Source organism: Pteropus vampyrus, unplaced genomic scaffold (assembly GCF_000151845.1).
Source record: "Pteropus vampyrus isolate Shadow unplaced genomic scaffold, Pvam_2.0 Scaffold394, whole genome shotgun sequence".
NCBI classification, from domain to species: domain Eukaryota; kingdom Metazoa; phylum Chordata; class Mammalia; order Chiroptera; family Pteropodidae; genus Pteropus; species Pteropus vampyrus.
Genome location: NW_011889175.1, coordinates 1,208,273 through 1,217,141, shown reverse-complemented (window position 1 = coordinate 1,217,141; position 8,869 = coordinate 1,208,273). Strand labels below are relative to the sequence as shown.

General features: G+C 49.9%; 1 pseudogene; it reads left to right on the top strand.

Moving 5' to 3' along the window:
• The first annotated feature begins 7,228 nt into the window (after positions 1-7,228).
• Positions 7,229-7,346, top strand: LOC111731751 (annotated as a pseudogene).
• Positions 7,347-8,869: the final 1,523 nt, after the last annotated feature.

Genomic DNA, 8,869 nt, shown 5'->3' with positions numbered 1-8,869 from the left:
AGGCAGCATGTATGCCCGTGTATGCTCATGTGTCTAAACCTACCACACTGTGAGTCTCTAAGCTCTGTGGGGGCAAGGGCCATGGAAGTCCTTGTCATCACTGTCCCTGGCTCATAGTGGGAGTTCATGAAATATTTGTTGAATGAGTGAGTTTGAATGAGCAAATACATGAACTCTTGACATCCCCTCTTCACCCCCACCTTCCTTCAGCCTCCTAGTCCTGTTGATTCTACCTCCTTAATATGTTTCAAATTCATTCCCTCCCCACCCCTCACCTCCCACTACTAGTACTCTGTTGTTTATTAATTCATTTGCCAAACGCCCACCGAGCACTCGAGGCTGGTCCTTGGGCTGGCAGTAGCATAGAGCTGTCCCTGTGCCATTGCTCAGGGCTCTGATGAGGCAGGCTGATTGTGGTGGTGTACCAAGGCACTGTCCGAGGAATTATTTCTCAGTCTGGGATTCTGGAATTCCACTTCCAGAAAATTCCCATTTTTAATGGATGATTTCCTTGCCCGTCATAGTCAATTAGTCACTCTGCCCTGTGTCTGGCCATGCATCTGCATTATCACATCTGGTACCGGGCCTAGGCCACCATCTTTTCTGGCCTCTCTGCCTCCTCCTTTGTCCCCTACAGTTGTTCTCCACCTGACAGTTGAAGCGAGCTTTTAAATCATAAATCAGTTCATATTGACTCCCTAATGTCCTCAGGATAAGTCCAGACTCTGGAGTGGGGCCTGCAAGACCCAGGAGATGTGGCTTATGACCTCTGCTCCTCACTTCCCACCCATACTGCCAGCCTTTGCTGCTCTGGTTCCACTACACCAACCTACCTGTGGCTCCCTGGACATGGTCCCTACTCTCTGGCCTCTGCCTCTTCTCCCAGCCTCCCTTTTGCCTGGGATCAGGAATCCTCCCCCTTATCCACTTGGAAGACAGCTCAAACCTCACCCTCTCCAAGAAACCTGTGTCCTCTGGCTTCCCATTCACCCCTTCTGAGCATCCATGATGCCTATCGGAATCCCTGTCTGTGACCAGGACTGCCCCCCCCATCCTATGACCACCAGGGCCAGGCATAGAGGGGGCTTCAGTGAGTAGATGGGACACCTGAGGCTTCCCCTGGCCCTCTCCTATTGCCCAGGAGCCTTGAGGGAAGGACAGCATCCAAGGGCTGCAGAGTGCTGGAGGCCTTCCAGGCCTCTCCCCAACAACCAGTGAGCCAGGAGAGGAAGGACACAGCTGAAACCCATTTCACAGAAGAGCCACCTGAGGTTCAAGAAAGGCAGGGCCTTTCCATGGTCTTGTCGTAGGAAAGGATGGAGTCTGAACTTCAACTCAGCTCACTGAGCCCTGGTCAGCTGGGCTTTGTCTGAATTAGGCATCATTCTGCGAGCACATGCTCTGCCTGGCGCTGGACTGGCAGCTGGGGCAGAGTTCCAATCATCGCTATTTCTAACCCTGAGCACTTCATGTTCCTGATGGGATGGGCTCTGGCCTGAGAAAATTTCCTCTATTAGATAACAGAGGGTGGTGAGAACCATAGTGAACCCTGGCATATGGCACAGCTAGTTCTATTTTGGGAAGTAATGCAGTTCAAGTCCAAAACCCCAGAAAAATGGGGGCTTCCCTCACCCCACTTCACAGGCCCTGTAGCTATAACTCTCTGATATACAACACCCCCCCCCCATCCCCACCCCCACCCTCCCTCCCCCGCCCAGCTTTCTGTGAAGGGACAGAATAAAGCCTGCTCCTTACTGTGCCTGTGGCCACATACCTCAGACAGATTGTGCAGCATTCATTCACCAGATATTTAGCAAGCGTTTGTGGAACCTGCTGTGTACTTGGCTGGGGGCACCGGAAGTGCGAGGCTGCCTAATCCCTACCCATGGGGGCTCACTGCCAATTAGGGCAGGTATATCTCTGAGTCTTTCCACCTCCTGTGTCACTAAGGCGAGTGTGTGATTGTGAAAGTGTCTGTGTGCACACTTATGTGTGTGTGAGAGTGTGAGTGTGTGCTGGTTAGGAAGGGCTTTGCAGGCAAGTGGGCCTTAGCATGGCAATTGTTGGGCAGAGGGTAGGTTCTTAGAGAGTGTCCGAGGCAGAGAGCACAGCAAAGTTCAAGGCATGGGAGGGAGGAGCAGCTTCCTTTGCTGGCGGGGAGCAAGCCTAATGTGGCCAGAGAATTGTGTGAGTTATGTATTGGGGATGGGGGTCAGTCACGAGGGACTTTGGTAACTGGCTGAGGAGCATAGATTTTACCCTTGGTGATGGGGAGCCTGGGCTTTAAGTGGGGGAAGTTTGTGGTCACATCTGTGTTTTGCAAAGGTCACTCAGGCAATGCACAAAGGGAACAGGTAGAGGCAGCAAGGAGGCTGCTATCAGTTTCCAGCCAAGGTCATGGTGGACTGGGCCAAGGTTGAGGCAGTGGGGATAGAGAGAAGGAGACATTCAAGAGGTGTTCAGGAGGCAGACTAGAGGGCTGGGTGACTGATGGGATGTGGAGTCTGGAGAGAGAAGCAGCCCAGATGATGCCAGGGTTTAGGGCCTGAGTAATGGGTGGATACGGGTGTTTTTCAATGACGTGGAGAGGCCTGGAGGATCAGCTAAGGGCGAGATGATGTGGTCAGTTTGGCAGGTGGTATCTGAGAGGTCTGGGGGCCATCTATCCAGGAGGAGGTGTTCAGAAGGCAGCTGGACGTGTGAGTAGAGGAAAGATGCTGTAGACAGCTTTTGGAAGAGACAATGGTCAACAGGCTTACCAACAGGTCAACTGAAAGAGGGCTAAAGGTGCCATGCCCTGCTAGAGCACTTTAGTGAGCGGTGGGGGCAGATGCAGGCTTGAGAGGTGGTAAGTATAGGATTTGTGGATATGTCTGTACCTGTCACCAACCTCTACCACCCCAGCCTGGACCCTGCTCCCCATTGTGTGTGTCAAAGGGCAAAGTCCAGGGTTGCTGCCCCACGTTCAAGTCTTGGCTTTATCACTCTCACCTGTGGTTCCTGGAGCCACTTCTCTTTTCTGATGTTTTAAGTGCACCCATCCGCTCACTCTTTGAAATTGCAATTTTAAGAGGCACTCTGTCCCATTAATAATCAACACGATGCAAATGTAAACAACAACGGGAGACACACTTTTTTTTGCCCCTGAGATTGGCAGTGATAGACATGATGTGTGAGTGGACACTCTGATGAGAGTGAGAGTTGAGTTGAGCATTTGAGAGTAGTTTTTTCAGGATGTCAAGCACAAACTTCCCTTTCACTCTGCAGTTCCACTTTAAGAAATTTTTCCTGAAGAAACAGTTGTACAGACAAGAAAAGATCTGTGCCTGAGGATGTTGATTACTGGCTTGTTTAGTCAGGGATAAAGGGATGACACAGTCCTTGTGACAATCAGTGGGACGGCGAGGGCCGAAGGAGGTTTGTGCCCCAAGATGCTCTGTGGCCACTGAAAATGGATGTCAGGCATGGGCTGAGCACCTATCATGCTCTGGCATAATTCTGCATGCTAGGGACACAGAAGCAGATCAGATGGGCAATATCTCTGTTCTTCAGGAGTTTACACTCCAGTCAAAGGAGACAGATAATAATAAATTTAACATGTTAGTAAGATGACTTCAGAGAGAGGAAGAGCTATGGAGAGACCAAACAGGGTGATGTGATGTAAAGTCATGGAGCTGAAGGGCTACTTAATTCAGTGTGGTCAGGGAAGGCCTCTTTGAGACAGTGACATTGGAGCCAAGACCTGAATGACAAGAAGGAAACAGACATTTAATGATTTGCAGAAAGAGGGAAGAGCAGGGGCAACAGCTCGGAGGTGAGCTTGCTGTATCTGAGTCATGCAGGCTGGAGCAGAGAGAAAGGCGGTCTGAGAGGCAGCAGTCAGCTCAGGTAAGGTAGGGAGTGAGGGTTTTAGATCTCTGAGTAGGAAAAGGTGCTCATCACAGTAGACATGGAGGAGAAAGCACCAGAACAGTCGCCTGTTCTGTAGCAGGAGTCTCCTTAGGTCACATCTGTATCCATTGGCCTTGACAGCTGTCAGGAGACATCCCTGTGCCAGAAGTTGCTACCATCTCTGGGTATTGTAATTTGACCTGGTTTTATTTTCTTTGTATTTACTTACACAAATAATAGTTTGCAATGAACATGTCATTGTTTTCAAAGACAGCATGGCCATTACTTATTCAGGCATTTCCAGGCAAGCTCCTATACCCGGTAGGTGTAAGTTTGTAGTCCAGGGTCCACAGGTGACTTCCCTGGGGACTCTGCTACAGGCAGGGTTGTGTCTGTCATTGGCCCCACTGATCCAGCTCTGGCCTCCTGGAGGACTTGCGAGCAGGGCGGTGCTGGGGTAGGATGATTGTGTCCCGAGGGCTGAGGGCTGGGCAGGGCCAGGCGTCCTTCCTTCCTTCCTGTCTCCCTTCTCCTATGGGATAAGTGGGAGGGACGTCCGTGCCTCTCCCAGATCATGGGATTAGCTGCTCCCCTGGGACCCTTTGCAGCGCCTGACCAAAGTTGCAGTGTGCACTGTGACGTTTATTTCTGAGTTCCTATTGCTAGAAAAACTGTTCTGAAAGAGATTTGGAGAGCGTCGTGGTGGGGAGGGTCCTAGCCACGGGCATCTGGCAATACCCTTCACCCATCCGACTATGACCCTGGGGCAGAGGATCCCCAAACTGACCCCAGCGCTGTCCTAGCCAAGCCCAAGAAGTATAGCATTGGTCTTTGGCGCCACCGTGTGGAAAATGTTCACACTACGGTTGCAGGTTTCACAAAATACCCCCAACTCCAGGGGATGACCTCTGGACCCAAGTCGAGTTTCGGTTAATGGATGGTCACTGAAATGTGCAGTGCACAACTTGTTCAGCCCTGTGTGGTGGCCCCGCTCACACTCAGACCTTGTTGCAGTTCATGGTCCCTGGGAATCCCACCACCATTAAAACCTCCTCCACATTCTGAAGCCTCTTCATAAATGCTCCCTGACCCTCCACTTCTCAGTCCTACCCTCCTTTAACCTGTCTGGGAGTGTTGGACACAGATAATACCCACTTCTGAAGCTCCCTCTTGCTTCTCCGACCACTCCTCTTGAATTTCTAGCTGGCTCTCTCTCTTCATGCCTCTCGATGGGCTCCTCGGGGTGCTGGGCCCCCTTCCCTCATCCTTGATACTTTTGTCCAGTCCATCCTGACAACTTCCAGAGCCTTGTTTCCATCCTCACAGTGATGACTGAGTCTCAGCCCCCTATCTCTCACTCCACCCCGCCTTAAGATGACCCTTGAGCACCCCAAACTCATTGTGTAAAATTGGCCCTATCTCTTCTAAGAACTGTTCCCCCTCCCAGGTCCTCATGTTAGTCTGAGTGGCCTTTCCCCTGAAACCCCATCAGCCACCAGATCTACCCCGTCCTCCCCAGCCCCACCACCCCACCCTTGGCCAGGGTACCACCTGCACCTTCTGTCTGGCCTCTTAGTGTCTGTCCTTGGTCTCACACAGCCTGGTCCATTCTCCACAGGCAGCGAGATGGCCCCTGCATATCAGATCCTGTCCCTTCTCAGGTCCTCCTGGCCCTTATCTCTGGCAAATTTCTCCCCAGGAGAAAGTTAAATCTTAGCTCCAGCCAGACTTAACTTCTTTGTTCCCTGACTACAGCTTGCTTTCCCAAGCCTCTGCATTTTTGCACAGGCTGTTCTGTGTATCTTTTTCCTCTTTCCTTCACCTGGCTAACTCCTGCCCACCCTCTAGGTCTCAGCTCAGGCACCACTTCCTCTGAGGTACCTTCCCTGGATCCGAGGCTAAGTCAGGAACCTCTTCCTCACTCACGATGCCCTATGCTTCTCCCATCACAGTCCTTGTTTGCATCCCTTTCTGAAAGGGCCACCTGCTCCTGTCCAGGGCTCCACACGCCAAAGCCAGATCCAGGTTGAGTCACTCTGTGCCTGATTCCCAGCCTCAGAGGTCTTGGATCTCAAAAGTTATTGAGTGTAGAGAGAGCAAAGCCATGCCTGCGGGTCACCACAATGAACCAGTGGCCCAGCTGGGATACGACCCAGGATTCTTACCTTCCCCTCCAGGATTCATCTGCTCCCCTAGATGCCATTGTAAGCTGAGTCAGGATCCTGGACAGCCCAAAGGACCTTGACTGACAGAGCGTTGACAGGCTCTCGGCCCAGGGGGAAAGCAGCCATTAGCCCAGGCTCTTGAGAGCCCAGGGTGCTGGTAGAGGCTGTCTCAGGAAGGGGGCTGGTGTGCAGGTGACCCAGGCCAGCACATCTGATGAAAAGATTTAATGAGATTCCCTTCTCCCACAGGGTTGTGCAGTGGGAGTGTGACCTAGATGTCATACAGGGAGGGCCCGAATTCCTGAAGGGTAATGGTGGCAGCTGTTAGGGTCCCCGGGTTAATTATTTCCAAAGTCACACAGAAGAGAATGTGCTGAGATGGGACCTCCCCCACCTGGGCTTGGCTTCCCAGGGCCCGGGTCTTGCCAGGACTCATTCTGCTCCCCACCAGACTGAAGTCTAAAGATCGGCTCGGCATTCCCTCAGGCCTCCACTCCCTCATCCTGCACCAGCCCCAAGGGACCTCTGGCTCTTCCCTGAGACTGATTTGCGGGGTCCCACCTCTGGGCCTTTGCTCTTGTTGTGCCCTTTGCCTGCTCCATGGCTGGGCCCACCTCATTTGCTCAGGGAGCTCAGTAAACACTGGTGAATTGTATTGCTCTGTAAATAAACAGAAAGTGCGGAACAGAATAGACCAGGACTGAGCTGAGGAGATGCGGCACTCCAAATTTGCTAAGCAAACAAATAACCCAAAATGGGAGAAAAGAAAGGACCCATCAAGTTTTTCTTGTGCTTCTGTTCCCTAAACTCTCCTTTCACGTCTTCTAAACAACCTTGCTCTCTCCGTGCCTGAAATTTGGCCCGTCCTTCTTTGTGTCTGGATAATCCCACCCTAGGTGTCAAGAAGCCCTCTAGGATCTCCACAGTGGCCTCACCTTCTACCCCGCAACTTCTTTTCACTTAGCAAAGTGGGGCAACTTGCTCAATGGCTGTGAGCTCTGTAGGTCCAGGGACCATGGTGCCTCATTCACTATTGCATGGTCAGAGCCCACCACAGGAACTCAATGGAAGCTAAATAAATATCCAGATAGCTACTGGGTTATGCATGAGGGCAGACCTTGTAATGTAGGGAGGAGACAAGAGAACTAAGATGTTAAATCGAGCAATATTCAGTCTACGGCCATGCTACCCTGAACAAGCCCAATCCCATCTGATCCCGGAAGCTAAGTAGGGTCGGGCCTGGTTAGTGCTTGGAGGGAGACCACCTAGGAAGACCAGGTGCTGTAGGTATAAAAAAATTAAAAAATAAGGGATTGTAAGCTGACAAGGTCTTTGCAATCTGTGAGGTCAACCAAGAGTTGCCTTGCCTAAGAAATAAAAAAATTAAGTAAAATAAAATAAAAAATAAATCAAGCTATATTCAGAGACTGCAATATGCTGATCAGCCCTGCAACCAGACCATAAGGAAACCTGCAGAACAAAGGAAGATTTCTGCTAGGATTGTTAACAACCCATTTCTCCACACCCTGAAGAGAAAACAGGAAAAAGAGTCTTTAAGTGGCACCCTACACAAAATAAAATCATTCATTCCCTATGGCTAAAACCATAGGGAACCTATGGATTAAAAGCTGGGAACTGCCAGCAGGCTGCTTATGCTACATATTCCTACCTTTTTACATTATGTACGCTTATCCTTCTTCACTGTATGTCCATATCAAAGGAAAATGGGTAAACAAAGTCTTTAAACTGTAACTCACAGGAATTAAAGAATGGTATATAAAGGGGCTTTTTTCTCATCTTGGCTTCTTGTCTTTGCTTTCTCTAGTCTTTGCTTTTCCTTTTCTTTAATAAACTTTCCTTTTAACTCTGACTTTGGCGTGTGTTTGAATTCTTTCTTACACTCTCTGCCAAGAACCTTCTTCTGTCTCAGTGCAGGGCTTGGTCTTCCCGTACTTGGGGGAATTTGCCCTGTGCTGCATCACTTAGAACACTGGGGTATCTTCTGCCTTTCTGAAGCAGCCTGGATAATTTTCTGAGTTGGTGCCATCTTAGTCAGTTATTCCACATTGCCCAAAGGCACAGGTCCTCACTTGAGCTCCATCTGGTTCCTTGCTATTTCTCTAGTCTTTCTCACTGTTGTTTTTCTCCTCAAGTTCCCCCAAGAGCACAGAGGCCTGACAGTTTCACACTAAAGCTGAGAACTTTCCCCAAGATTCCTTCTTGCTTATTTCCTGGAATCTGCTTTCCATCTCTCCAGGCTTAGAAAGCCAGTGACTCATTTATTGAGCCAGGAGTCTCTTTTCTGCAGTGATTGCTTGCAGGAAATGTGAGAGGAGCAGATGACATCATTTTTCACTCTACCCCCTCTCCGTCCCAGCTTTTCTTATCTAAAACCCAGGATTTGTTGTATCATGACAGGCTGTGGCATTGCTGATTTTCCCCTTGACTTAGGCAGCCCTCATTAAACCAGGGCCCTTGAACCCCCAGGGGCTTACCCCACAGCATTTACAGAGATTCCAAGGTCCCCAACCTCTAGACTCCACAAGGACACAAAATCACCTTTGTTTCCTTGCTAAGCTTCCACATAATAACAATCTCTGGCTCTCCCTGGAAATCTAGAAAACTATTGGAATATACATAATGCACTCTTAAGATATCAAGCTTTCTCATTCTTTCTTGCTACCAGAAATTATACTTTGTAATTGGTAATGATTTTTTAAAATTTCAAATGCAAATGATAGAGTGTGTAGCCTGCACATACACAGCCTTCATATCAGCTGTCCCTGGCAGGAGGTTTTCCCATCGAACAGGAG